Source organism: Triturus cristatus, chromosome 6 (genome assembly GCF_964204655.1).
Source record: "Triturus cristatus chromosome 6, aTriCri1.1, whole genome shotgun sequence".
In the NCBI taxonomy this organism is placed as follows: Eukaryota; Metazoa; Chordata; class Amphibia; order Caudata; family Salamandridae; genus Triturus; species Triturus cristatus.
In genome coordinates this window covers 884,053,914-884,067,250 of record NC_140589.1, presented here as the reverse complement: position 1 = coordinate 884,067,250, position 13,337 = coordinate 884,053,914, and the positions used below count along the sequence as shown (strand labels likewise).

Below are 13,337 nucleotides of genomic sequence, written 5' to 3'. Positions count from 1 at the left end.
ACCTCAGACTTGTTGTAGGTTCAATATTCTTGAGCACGACTCATCCAGCAGTCGTTCCATGGTAGGGCTGCAGTAATAGGACCACGGCTGGTTAAAAGTTTCCCATTTGCTGCTGGATTCTATGTGAAGGCCGTCATGTGGTGTGCTGCTTTTGTATTTCAACATGGGTCTCTGAGTCTCTAAACTAGGAAAAAATCTTGTTGAGAAAAGTGTGTGTGAGAGGATCTGTGGGTGCAGGCAGGTGTGTGCACTTGAGTGCTGACCCATTTACATGTGTGAGAGAGACAAGCAAATTGCCTGTGGGATGTAGGCCTACAACTGGAACCAAGCAGCCAGGCATAACCACAGGTAAGGAGAGAGGAAGGCAGTTCATTATTAGAGCAGGATCATGAGCATCTTGCCCTGCTCCCTTCTGCCCCGATCGGCCACGATCGGCCAAGACCTCTCTATTAGGGTGGAGGGTGAACATTTCTTGGACCTCAGAAACTGAGGGATGCAGGCCCAATATGTCCTCCAAGGGCCTAGAGGACCCGGTGCCCAATCATGCCTGGTGTTTTTCGGCTTACCCGACCAATCTGGTTGCAAGGCGGATTTTAACAGTACTGCTGAAAAGGGACTCCCAGACAGCCCTGAGGCCATCATTTGCATAGGCCCTCCCCTTCTCTTTGTCTTGCTTCCCACAAAGCAACGCATCGCTGGCAGCAGTATAGATTTGGGGGTTGTGAAGAATAATGACAGGGAGGCTGAAGAAGAGAAAGAAAAGTCCCAGAAGTCCTGCAGGCTTCCTTGCTAAATGCAGCTGGACACATAGAGTGCACCTTCTTTACTGCGAGGTAAATACATTAAAAATGTTGAGGAGAGAAAAATTGAAAAATACATATTAGGAGGAAAGCACTGGAACCTGCTTTATTATTTCAATTAGTCTTGAAAACATAGAACATTTCTCTCCTGAAAGCTGGTAAAAATATGGAACGCTTCACGAATTTGCGTGTCATCCTTGCGCAGGGGCCATGCTAATCTTCTCTGTATCGTTCCAATTTTAGTATATGTGCTGCCGAAGCGAGCACACTTCATTGATGAACCTACAATGTTTATAAACTCTCTAAATCTACAGTCTCTAGACATAGGGTGGCCTGGCAGAGATGCTCGGATGGCCTGTAAGCATTCAAATCTGAGCCAATGGGCAAAAATGAATGAAGAGTAACAATCCATTATTCTTCACTGCATTTGTGGTCCAAGACTTCACCAATTGGAAGTATGTAGATTATGCCAGGGTTGCAAAGGCTCATGGTTCAGGCTACAGACAAGGAACATTGTGACATCACGCTGCCTGTGGAACAGTGATATTAGAGGTGAAACAGCTGCACAGTAGGTTAGGTGAAGGGCTCTGAGAGTGGAAAGGCAGCATGCCTGGGTCCCTGGACAAGGTGAGCCTATGACAAGGTGTCTGAATTTTCGCCTGTATTGTAATATTAAACACTTTATTGTTGTACCCGCCTGCTGATTAAGAAGTCCTTAAGATCAGCTCCACACAGACGTGGAACTGATGATGTTAATGCAGACTATTTAAGAAACTGAGGCTGATCTAAAACATTTCCTTGGATCTAGGACCATTTCGCCTGACTTTTAGGTCCTTCCTCCTCCTAAAGTCCTTTGTATAAGTTAGGAACACCTGACAGAACAGAATTTCAGGAGGTCCCTCAGGTGGGTTTACTTGTGTCTTCTGGTTGTGAGCAGTAAACATGGCTAAAAAGGTTGATGGAATGGTGTTTTAAAACACACACACACACACACACACAATTTCTGGTCCTCTTAAGGACAAAAGTATGGGTGTACCTACATGGGGCCAGTGGCGCAATGGATAACGCGTCTGACTACGGATCAGAAGATTGTAGGTTCGACTCCTATCTGGCTCGAAAGGGTCATAGGTCCCTGTTTTATGGTATTCCTGTGGAATTCTTATTTACCTCAGACTTGTTGTAGGTTCAATATTCTTGAGCACGACTCATCCAGCAGTCGTTCCATGGTAGGGCTGCAGTAATAGGACCACGGCTGGTTAAAAGTTTCCCATTTGCTGCTGGATTCTATGTGAAGGCCGTCATGTGGTGTGCTGCTTTTGTATTTCAACATGGGTCTCTGAGTCTCTAAACTAGGAAAAAATCTTGTTGAGAAAAGTGTGTGTGAGAGGATCTGTGGGTGCAGGCAGGTGTGTGCACTTGAGTGCTGACCCATTTACATGTGTGAGAGAGACAAGCAAATTGCCTGTGGGATGTAGGCCTACAACTGGAACCAAGCAGCCAGGCATAACCACAGGTAAGGAGAGAGGAAGGCAGTTCATTATTAGAGCAGGATCATGAGCATCTTGCCCTGCTCCCTTCTGCCCCGATCGGCCACGATCGGCCAATACCTCTATATTAGGGTGGAGGGTGAACATTTCTTGGACCTCAGAAACTGAGGGATGCAGGCCCAATATGTCCTCCAAGGGCCTAGAGGACCCGGTGCCCAATCATGCCTGGTGTTTTTCGGCTTACCCGACCAATCTGGTTGCAAGGCGGATTTTAACAGTACTGCTGAAAAGGGACTCCCAGACAGCCCTGAGGCCATCATTTGCATAGGCCCTCCCCTTCTCTTTGTCTTGCTTCCCACAAAGCAACGCATCGCTGGCAGCAGTATAGATTTGGGGGTTGTGAAGAATAATGACAGGGAGGCTGAAGAAGAGAAAGAAAAGTCCCAGAAGTCCTGCAGGCTTCCTTGCTAAATGCAGCTGGACACATAGAGTGCACCTTCTTTACTGCGAGGTAAATACATTAAAAATGTTGAGGAGAGAAAAATTGAAAAATACATATTAGGAGGAAAGCACTGGAACCTGCTTTATTATTTCAATTAGTCTTGAAAACATAGAACATTTCTCTCCTGAAAGCTGGTAAAAATATGGAACGCTTCACGAATTTGCGTGTCATCCTTGCGCAGGGGCCACGCTAATCTTCTCTGTATCGTTCCAATTTTAGTATATGTGCTGCCGAAGCGAGCACACTTCATTGATGAACCTACAATGTTTATAAACTCTCTAAATCTACAGTCTCTAGACATAGGGTGGCCTGGCAGAGATGCTCGGATGGCCTGTAAGCATTCAAATCTGAGCCAATGGGCAAAAATGAATGAAGAGTAACAATCCATTATTCTTCACTGCATTTGTGGTCCAAGACTTCACCAATTGGAAGTATGTAGATTATGCCAGGGTTGCAAAGGCTCATGGTTCAGGCTACAGACAAGGAACATTGTGACATCACGCTGCCTGTGGAACAGTGATATTAGAGGTGAAACAGCTGCACAGTAGGTTAGGTGAAGGGCTCTGAGAGTGGAAAGGCAGCATGCCTGGGTCCCTGGACAAGGTGAGCCTATGACAAGGTGTCTGAATTTTCGCCTGTATTGTAATATTAAACACTTTATTGTTGTACCCGCCTGCTGATTAAGAAGTCCTCAAGATCAGCTCCACACAGACGTGGAACTGATGATGTTAATGCAGACTATTTAAGAAACTGAGGCTGATCTAAAACATTTCCTTGGATCTAGGACCATTTCGCCTGACTTTTAGGTCCTTCCTCCTCCTAAAGTCCTTTGTATAAGTTAGGAACACCTGACAGAACAGAATTTCAGGAGGTCCCTCAGGTGGGTTTACTTGTGTCTTCTGGTTGTGAGCAGTAAACATGGCTAAAAAGGTTGATGGAATGGTGTTTTAAAACACACACACACACACACACACAATTTCTGGTCCTCTTAAGGACAAAAGTATGGATGTACTTACATGGGGCCAGTGGCGCAATGGATAACGCGTCTGACTACGGATCAGAAGATTGTAGGTTCGACTCCTATCTGGCTCGAAAGGGTCATAGGTCCCTGTTTTATGGTATTCCTGTGGAATTCTTATTTACCTCAGACTTGTTGTAGGTTCAATATTCTTGAGCACGACTCATCCAGCAGTCGTTCCATGGTAGGGCTGCAGTAATAGGACCACGGCTGGTTAAAAGTTTCCCATTTGCTGCTGGATTCTATGTGAAGGCCGTCATGTGGTGTGCTGCTTTTGTATTTCAACATGGGTCTCTGAGTCTCTAAACTAGGAAAAAATCTTGTTGAGAAAAGTGTGTGTGAGAGGATCTGTGGGTGCAGGCAGGTGTGTGCACTTGAGTGCTGACCCATTTACATGTGTGAGAGAGACAAGCAAATTGCCTGTGGGATGTAGGCCTACAACTGGAACCAAGCAGCCAGGCATAACCACAGGTAAGGAGAGAGGAAGGCAGTTCATTATTAGAGCAGGATCATGAGCATCTTGCCCTGCTCCCTTCTGCCCCGATCGGCCACGATCGGCCAATACCTCTATATTAGGGTGGAGGGTGAACATTTCTTGGACCTCAGAAACTGAGGGATGCAGGCCCAATATGTCCTCCAAGGGCCTAGAGGACCCGGTGCCCAATCATGCCTGGTGTTTTTCAGCTTACCCGACCAATCTGGTTGCAAGGCGGATTTTAACAGTACTGCTGAAAAGGGACTCCCAGACAGCCCTGAGGCCATCATTTGCATAGGCCCTCCCCTTCTCTTTGTCTTGCTTCCCACAAAGCAACGCATCGCTGGCAGCAGTATAGATTTGGGGGTTGTGAAGAATAATGACAGGGAGGCTGAAGAAGAGAAAGAAAAGTCCCAGAAGTCCTGCAGGCTTCCTTGCTAAATGCAGCTGGACACATAGAGTGCACCTTCTTTACTGCGAGGTAAATACATTAAAAATGTTGAGGAGAGAAAAATTGAAAAATACATATTAGGAGGAAAGCACTGGAACCTGCTTTATTATTTCAATTAGTCTTGAAAACATAGAACATTTCTCTCCTGAAAGCTGGTAAAAATATGGAACGCTTCACGAATTTGCGTGTCATCCTTGCGCAGGGGCCATGCTAATCTTCTCTGTATCGTTCCAATTTTAGTATATGTGCTGCCGAAGCGAGCACACTTCATTGATGAACCTACAATGTTTATAAACTCTCTAAATCTACAGTCTCTAGACATAGGGTGGCCTGGCAGAGATGCTCGGATGGCCTGTAAGCATTCAAATCTGAGCCAATGGGCAAAAATGAATGAAGAGTAACAATCCATTATTCTTCACTGCATTTGTGGTCCAAGACTTCAACAATTGGAAGTATGTAGATTATGCCAGGGTTGCAAAGGCTCATGGTTCAGGCTACAGACAAGGAACATTGTGACATCACGCTGCCTGTGGAACAGTGATATTAGAGGTGAAACAGCTGCACAGTAGGTTAGGTGAAGGGCTCTGAGAGTGGAAAGGCAGCATGCCTGGGTCCCTGGACAAGGTGAGCCTATGACAAGGTGTCTGAATTTTCGCCTGTATTGTAATATTAAACACTTTATTGTTGTACCCGCCTGCTGATTAAGAAGTCCTCAAGATCAGCTCCACACAGACGTGGAACTGATGATGTTAATGCAGACTATTTAAGAAACTGAGGCTGATCTAAAACATTTCCTTGGATCTAGGACCATTTCGCCTGACTTTTAGGTCCTTCCTCCTCCTAAAGTCCTTTGTATAAGTTAGGAACACCTGACAGAACAGAATTTCAGGAGGTCCCTCAGGTGGGTTTACTTGTGTCTTCTGGTTGTGAGCAGTAAACATGGCTAAAAAGGTTGATGGAATGGTGTTTTAAAACACACACACACACACACACACACACAATTTCTGGTCCTCTTAAGGACAAAAGTATGGGTGTACCTACATGGGGCCAGTGGCGCAATGGATAACGCGTCTGACTACGGATCAGACGATTGTAGGTTTGATTCCTATCTGGCTCGAAAGGGTCATAGGTCCCTGTTTATGGTATTCCTGTGGAATTCTTATTTACCTCAGACTTGTTGTAGGTTCAATATTCTCGAGCACGACTCATCCAGCAGTCGTTCCATGGTAGGGCTGCAGTAATAGGACCACGGCTAGTTAAAAGTTTCTCATTTGCTGCTGGATTCTATGTGAAGGCCGTCATGTGGTGTGCTGCTTTTGTATTTCAACATGGGTCTCTGAGTCTCTAAACTAGGAAAAAATCTTGTTGAGAAAAGTGTGTGTGAGAGGATCTGTGGGTGCAGGCAGGTGTGTGCACTTGAGTGCTGACCCATTTACATGTGTGAGAGAGACAAGCAAATTGCCTGTGGGATGTAGGCCTACAACTGGAACCAAGCAGCCAGGCATAACCACAGGTAAGGAGAGAGGAAGGCAGTTCATTATTAGAGCAGGATCATGAGCATCTTGCCCTGCTCCCTTCTGCCCCGATCGGCCACGATCGGCCAAGACCTCTCTATTAGGGTGGAGGGTGAACATTTCTTGGACCTCAGAAACTGAGGGATGCAGGCCCAATATGTCCTCCAAGGGCCTAGAGGACCCGGTGCCCAATCATGCCTGGTGTTTTTCGGCTTACCCGACCAATCTGGTTGCAAGGCGGATTTTAACAGTACTGCTGAAAAGGGACTCCCAGACAGCCCTGAGGCCATCATTTGCATAGGCCCTCCCCTTCTCTTTGTCTTGCTTCCCACAAAGCAACGCATCGCTGGCAGCAGTATAGATTTGGGGGTTGTGAAGAATAATGACAGGGAGGCTGAAGAAGAGAAAGAAAAGTCCCAGAAGTCCTGCAGGCTTCCTTGCTAAATGCAGCTGGACACATAGAGTGCACCTTCTTTACTGCGAGGTAAATACATTAAAAATGTTGAGGAGAGAAAAATTGAAAAATACATATTAGGAGGAAAGCACTGGAACCTGCTTTATTATTTCAATTAGTCTTGAAAACATAGAACATTTCTCTCCTGAAAGCTGGTAAAAATATGGAACGCTTCACGAATTTGCGTGTCATCCTTGCGCAGGGGCCATGCTAATCTTCTCTGTATCGTTCCAATTTTAGTATATGTGCTGCCGAAGCGAGCACACTTCATTGATGAACCTACAATGTTTATAAACTCTCTAAATCTACAGTCTCTAGACATAGGGTGGCCTGGCAGAGATGCTCGGATGGCCTGTAAGCATTCAAATCTGAGCCAATGGGCAAAAATGAATGAAGAGTAACAATCCATTATTCTTCACTGCATTTGTGGTCCAAGACTTCACCAATTGGAAGTATGTAGATTATGCCAGGGTTGCAAAGGCTCATGGTTCAGGCTACAGACAAGGAACATTGTGACATCACGCTGCCTGTGGAACAGTGATATTAGAGGTGAAACAGCTGCACAGTAGGTTAGGTGAAGGGCTCTGAGAGTGGAAAGGCAGCATGCCTGGGTCCCTGGACAAGGTGAGCCTATGACAAGGTGTCTGAATTTTCGCCTGTATTGTAATATTAAACACTTTATTGTTGTACCCGCCTGCTGATTAAGAAGTCCTCAAGATCAGCTCCACACAGACGTGGAACTGATGATGTTAATGCAGACTATTTAAGAAACTGAGGCTGATCTAAAACATTTCCTTGGATCTAGGACCATTTCGCCTGACTTTTAGGTCCTTCCTCCTCCTAAAGTCCTTTGTATAAGTTAGGAACACCTGACAGAACAGAATTTCAGGAGGTCCCTCAGGTGGGTTTACTTGTGTCTTCTGGTTGTGAGCAGTAAACATGGCTAAAAAGGTTGATGGAATGGTGTTTTAAAACACACACACACACACACACACAATTTCTGGTCCTCTTAAGGACAAAAGTATGGGTGTACCTACATGGGGCCAGTGGCGCAATGGATAACGCGTCTGACTACGGATCAGAAGATTGTAGGTTCGACTCCTATCTGGCTCGAAAGGGTCATAGGTCCCTGTTTTATGGTATTCCTGTGGAATTCTTATTTACCTCAGACTTGTTGTAGGTTCAATATTCTTGAGCACGACTCATCCAGCAGTCGTTCCATGGTAGGGCTGCAGTAATAGGACCACGGCTGGTTAAAAGTTTCCCATTTGCTGCTGGATTCTATGTGAAGGCCGTCATGTGGTGTGCTGCTTTTGTATTTCAACATGGGTCTCTGAGTCTCTAAACTAGGAAAAAATCTTGTTGAGAAAAGTGTGTGTGAGAGGATCTGTGGGTGCAGGCAGGTGTGTGCACTTGAGTGCTGACCCATTTACATGTGTGAGAGAGACAAGCAAATTGCCTGTGGGATGTAGGCCTACAACTGGAACCAAGCAGCCAGGCATAACCACAGGTAAGGAGAGAGGAAGGCAGTTCATTATTAGAGCAGGATCATGAGCATCTTGCCCTGCTCCCTTCTGCCCCGATCGGCCACGATCGGCCAATACCTCTATATTAGGGTGGAGGGTGAACATTTCTTGGACCTCAGAAACTGAGGGATGCAGGCCCAATATGTCCTCCAAGGGCCTAGAGGACCCGGTGCCCAATCATGCCTGGTGTTTTTCAGCTTACCCGACCAATCTGGTTGCAAGGCGGATTTTAACAGTACTGCTGAAAAGGGACTCCCAGACAGCCCTGAGGCCATCATTTGCATAGGCCCTCCCCTTCTCTTTGTCTTGCTTCCCACAAAGCAACGCATCGCTGGCAGCAGTATAGATTTGGGGGTTGTGAAGAATAATGACAGGGAGGCTGAAGAAGAGAAAGAAAAGTCCCAGAAGTCCTGCAGGCTTCCTTGCTAAATGCAGCTGGACACATAGAGTGCACCTTCTTTACTGCGAGGTAAATACATTAAAAATGTTGAGGAGAGAAAAATTGAAAAATACATATTAGGAGGAAAGCACTGGAACCTGCTTTATTATTTCAATTAGTCTTGAAAACATAGAACATTTCTCTCCTGAAAGCTGGTAAAAATATGGAACGCTTCACGAATTTGCGTGTCATCCTTGCGCAGGGGCCATGCTAATCTTCTCTGTATCGTTCCAATTTTAGTATATGTGCTGCCGAAGCGAGCACACTTCATTGATGAACCTACAATGTTTATAAACTCTCTAAATCTACAGTCTCTAGACATAGGGTGGCCTGGCAGAGATGCTCGGATGGCCTGTAAGCATTCAAATCTGAGCCAATGGGCAAAAATGAATGAAGAGTAACAATCCATTATTCTTCACTGCATTTGTGGTCCAAGACTTCAACAATTGGAAGTATGTAGATTATGCCAGGGTTGCAAAGGCTCATGGTTCAGGCTACAGACAAGGAACATTGTGACATCACGCTGCCTGTGGAACAGTGATATTAGAGGTGAAACAGCTGCACAGTAGGTTAGGTGAAGGGCTCTGAGAGTGGAAAGGCAGCATGCCTGGGTCCCTGGACAAGGTGAGCCTATGACAAGGTGTCTGAATTTTCACCTGTATTGTAATATTAAACACTTTATTGTTGTACCCGCCTGCTGATTAAGAAGTCCTCAAGATCAGCTCCACACAGACGTGGAACTGATGATGTTAATGCAGACTATTTAAGAAACTGAGGCTGATCTAAAACATTTCCTTGGATCTAGGACCATTTCGCCTGACTTTTAGGTCCTTCCTCCTCCTAAAGTCCTTTGTATAAGTTAGGAACACCTGACAGAACAGAATTTCAGGAGGTCCCTCAGGTGGGTTTACTTGTGTCTTCTGGTTGTGAGCAGTAAACATGGCTAAAAAGGTTGATGGAATGGTGTTTTAAAACACACACACACACACACACACACAATTTCTGATCCTCTTAAGGACAAAAGTATGGGTGTACCTACATGGGGCCAGTGGCGCAATGGATAACGTGTCTGACTACGGATCAGAAGATTGTAGGTTCGACTCCTATCTGGCTCGAAAGGGTCATAGGTCCCTGTTTTATGGTATTCCTGTGGAATTCTTATTTACCTCAGACTTGTTGTAGGTTCAATATTCTTGAGCACGACTCATCCAGCAGTCGTTCCATGGTAGGGCTGCAGTAATAGGACCACGGCTGGTTAAAAGTTTCCCATTTGCTGCTGGATTCTATGTGAAGGCCGTCATGTGGTGTGCTGCTTTTGTATTTCAACATGGGTCTCTGAGTCTCTAAACTAGGAAAAAATCTTGTTGAGAAAAGTGTGTGTGAGAGGATCTGTGGGTGCAGGCAGGTGTGTGCACTTGAGTGCTGACCCATTTACATGTGTGAGAGAGACAAGCAAATTGCCTGTGGGATGTAGGCCTACAACTGGAACCAAGCAGCCAGGCATAACCACAGGTAAGGAGAGAGGAAGGCAGTTCATTATTAGAGCAGGATCATGAGCATCTTGCCCTGCTCCCTTCTGCCCCGTTCGGCCACGATCGGCCAAGACCTCTCTATTAGGGTGGAGGGTGAACATTTCTTGGACCTCAGAAACTGAGGGATGCAGGCCCAATATGTCCTCCAAGGGCCTAGAGGACCCGGTGCCCAATCATGCCTGGTATTTTTCAGCTTACCAGACCAATCTGGTTGCAAGGCGGATTTTAACAGTACTGCTGAAAAGGGACTCCCAGACAGCCCTGAGGCCATCATTTGCATAGGCCCTCCCCTTCTCTTTGTCTTGCTTCCCACAAAGCAACGCATCGCTGGCAGCAGTATAGATTTGGGGGTTGTGAAGAATAATGACAGGGAGGCTGAAGAAGAGAAAGAAAAGTCCCAGAAGTCCTGCAGGCTTCCTTGCTAAATGCAGCTGGACACATAGAGTGCACCTTCTTTACTGCGAGGTAAATACATTAAAAATGTTGAGGAGAGAAAAATTGAAAAATACATATTAGGAGGAAAGCACTGGAACCTGCTTTATTATTTCAATTAGTCTTGAAAACATAGAACATTTCTCTCCTGAAAGCTGGTAAAAATATGGTACGCTTCACGAATTTGCGTGTCATCCTTGCGCAGGGGCCATGCTAATCTTCTCTGTATCGTTCCAATTTTAGTATATGTGCTGCCGAAGCGAGCACACTTCAGTGATGAACCTACAATGTTTATAAACTCTCTAAATCTACAGTCTCTAGACATAGGGTGGCCTGGCAGAGATGCTCGGATGGCCTGTAAGCATTCAAATCTGAGCCAATGGGCAAAAATGAATGAAGAGTAACAATCCATTATTCTTCACTGCATTTGTGGTCCAAGACTTCACCAATTGGAAGTATGTAGATTATGCCAGGGTTGCAAAGGCTCATGGTTCAGGCTACAGACAAGGAACATTGTGACATCACGCTGCCTGTGGAACAGTGATATTAGAGGTGAAACAGCTGCACAGTAGGTTAGGTGAAGGGCTCTGAGAGTGGAAAGGCAGCATGCCTGGGTCCCTGGACAAGGTGAGCCTATGACAAGGTGTCTGAATTTTCGCCTGTATTGTAATATTAAACACTTTATTGTTGTACCCGCCTGCTGATTAAGAAGTCCTCAAGATCAGCTCCACACAGACGTGGAACTGATGATGTTAATGCAGACTATTTAAGAAACTGAGGCTGATCTAAAACATTTCCTTGGATCTAGGACCATTTCGCCTGACTTTTAGGTCCTTCCTCCTCCTAAAGTCCTTTGTATAAGTTAGGAACACCTGACAGAACAGAATTTCAGGAGGTCCCTCAGGTGGGTTTACTTGTGTCTTCTGGTTGTGAGCAGTAAACATGGCTAAAAAGGTTGATGGAATGGTGTTTTAAAACACACACACACACACACACACACACACACACACAATTTCTGGTCCTCTTAAGGACAAAAGTATGGGTGTACCTACATGGGGCCAGTGGCGCAATGGATAACGCGTCTGACTACGGATCAGACGATTGTAGGTTTGATTCCTATCTGGCTCGAAAGGGTCATAGGTCCCTGTTTATGGTATTCCTGTGGAATTCTTATTTACCTCAGACTTGTTGTAGGTTCAATATTCTCGAGCACGACTCATCCAGCAGTCGTTCCATGGTAGGGCTGCAGTAATAGGACCACGGCTAGTTAAAAGTTTCCCATTTGCTGCTGGATTCTATGTGAAGGCCGTCATGTGGTGTGCTGCTTTTGTATTTCAACATGGGTCTCTGAGTCTCTAAACTAGGAAAAAATCTTGTTGAGAAAAGTGTGTGTGAGAGGATCTGTGGGTGCAGGCAGGTGTGTGCACTTGAGTGCTGACCCATTTACATGTGTGAGAGAGACAAGCAAATTGCCTGTGGGATGTAGGCCTACAACTGGAACCAAGCAGCCAGGCATAACCACAGGTAAGGAGAGAGGAAGGCAGTTCATTATTAGAGCAGGATCATGAGCATCTTGCCCTGCTCCCTTCTGCCCCGATCGGCCACGATCGGCCAAGACCTCTCTATTAGGGTGGAGGGTGAACATTTCTTGGACCTCAGAAACTGAGGGATGCAGGCCCAATATGTCCTCCAAGGGCCTAGAGGACCCGGTGCCCAATCATGCCTGGTGTTTTTCAGCTTACCCGACCAATCTGGTTGCAAGGCGGATTTTAACAGTACTGCTGAAAAGGGACTCCCAGACAGCCCTGAGGCCATCATTTGCATAGGCCCTCCCCTTCTCTTTGTCTTGCTTCCCACAAAGCAACGCATCGCTGGCAGCAGTATAGATTTGGGGGTTGTGAAGAATAATGACAGGGAGGCTGAAGAAGAGAAAGAAAAGTCCCAGAAGTCCTGCAGGCTTCCTTGCTAAATGCAGCTGGACACATAGAGTGCACCTTCTTTACTGCGAGGTAAATATATTAAAAATGTTGAGGAGAGAAAAATTGAAAAATACATATTAGGAGGAAAGCACTGGAACCTGCTTTATTATTTTAATTAGTCTTGAAAACATAGAAGATTTCTCTCCTGAAAGCTGGTAAAAATATGGAACGCTTCACGAATTTGCGTGTCATCCTTGCGCAGGGGCCATGCTAATCTTCTCTGTATCGTTCCAATTTTAGTATATGTGCTGCCGAAGCGAGCACACTTCATTGATGAACCTACAATGTTTATAAACTCTCTAAATCTACAGTCTCTAGACATAGGGTGGCCTGGCAGAGATGCTCGGATGGCCTGTAAGCATTCAAATCTGAGCCAATGGGCAAAAATGAATGAAGAGTAACAATCCATTATTCTTCACTGCATTTGTGGTCCAAGACTTCACCAATTGGAAGTATGTAGATTATGCCAGGGTTGCAAAGGCTCATGGTTCAGGCTACAGACAAGGAACATTGTGACATCACGCTGCCTGTGGAACAGTGATATTAGAGGTGAAACAGCTGCACAGTAGGTTAGGTGAAGGGCTCTGAGAGTGGAAAGGCAGCATGCCTGGGTCCCTGGACAAGGTGAGCCTATGACAAGGTGTCTGAATTTTCGCCTGTATTGTAATATTAAACACTTTATTGTTGTACCCGCCTGCTGATTAAGAAGTCCTCAAGATCAGCTCCAC

General features: G+C 45.7%; 11 non-coding genes across 11 annotated transcripts; 4 read left to right on the top strand and 7 right to left on the bottom strand.

The window, feature by feature from the left end:
- Window positions 1–960: 960 nt before the first annotated feature.
- On the bottom strand, window positions 961–1,067 carry LOC146820037 (U6 spliceosomal RNA). Its single transcript, XR_014964039.1, has one exon. It is a non-coding gene; the product is annotated as a U6 spliceosomal RNA (small nuclear RNA).
- A 776-nt stretch (window positions 1,068–1,843) lies between these two features.
- On the top strand, window positions 1,844–1,916 carry TRNAR-ACG (transfer RNA arginine (anticodon ACG)). Its single transcript has one exon. It is a non-coding gene; the product is annotated as a tRNA-Arg (tRNA).
- A 1,009-nt stretch (window positions 1,917–2,925) lies between these two features.
- Window positions 2,926–3,032, bottom strand: LOC146820035 (U6 spliceosomal RNA). Its single transcript, XR_014964513.1, has one exon. It is a non-coding gene; the product is annotated as a U6 spliceosomal RNA (small nuclear RNA).
- Window positions 3,033–3,808: 776 nt separating this feature from the next.
- TRNAR-ACG (transfer RNA arginine (anticodon ACG)) lies at window positions 3,809–3,881 on the top strand. Its single transcript has one exon. It is a non-coding gene; the product is annotated as a tRNA-Arg (tRNA).
- A 1,009-nt stretch (window positions 3,882–4,890) lies between these two features.
- Window positions 4,891–4,997, bottom strand: LOC146820033 (U6 spliceosomal RNA). The gene has a single exon (XR_014964027.1). It is a non-coding gene; the product is annotated as a U6 spliceosomal RNA (small nuclear RNA).
- A 1,861-nt stretch (window positions 4,998–6,858) lies between these two features.
- On the bottom strand, window positions 6,859–6,965 carry LOC146820032 (U6 spliceosomal RNA). The gene has a single exon (XR_014964016.1). It is a non-coding gene; the product is annotated as a U6 spliceosomal RNA (small nuclear RNA).
- Window positions 6,966–7,741: 776 nt separating this feature from the next.
- Window positions 7,742–7,814, top strand: TRNAR-ACG (transfer RNA arginine (anticodon ACG)). Its single transcript has one exon. It is a non-coding gene; the product is annotated as a tRNA-Arg (tRNA).
- A 1,009-nt stretch (window positions 7,815–8,823) lies between these two features.
- LOC146820030 (U6 spliceosomal RNA) lies at window positions 8,824–8,930 on the bottom strand. Its single transcript, XR_014964005.1, has one exon. It is a non-coding gene; the product is annotated as a U6 spliceosomal RNA (small nuclear RNA).
- A 778-nt stretch (window positions 8,931–9,708) lies between these two features.
- Window positions 9,709–9,781, top strand: TRNAR-ACG (transfer RNA arginine (anticodon ACG)). The gene has a single exon. It is a non-coding gene; the product is annotated as a tRNA-Arg (tRNA).
- A 1,009-nt stretch (window positions 9,782–10,790) lies between these two features.
- On the bottom strand, window positions 10,791–10,897 carry LOC146820028 (U6 spliceosomal RNA). The gene has a single exon (XR_014965342.1). It is a non-coding gene; the product is annotated as a U6 spliceosomal RNA (small nuclear RNA).
- A 1,869-nt stretch (window positions 10,898–12,766) lies between these two features.
- LOC146820027 (U6 spliceosomal RNA) lies at window positions 12,767–12,873 on the bottom strand. Its single transcript, XR_014963994.1, has one exon. It is a non-coding gene; the product is annotated as a U6 spliceosomal RNA (small nuclear RNA).
- Window positions 12,874–13,337: the final 464 nt, after the last annotated feature.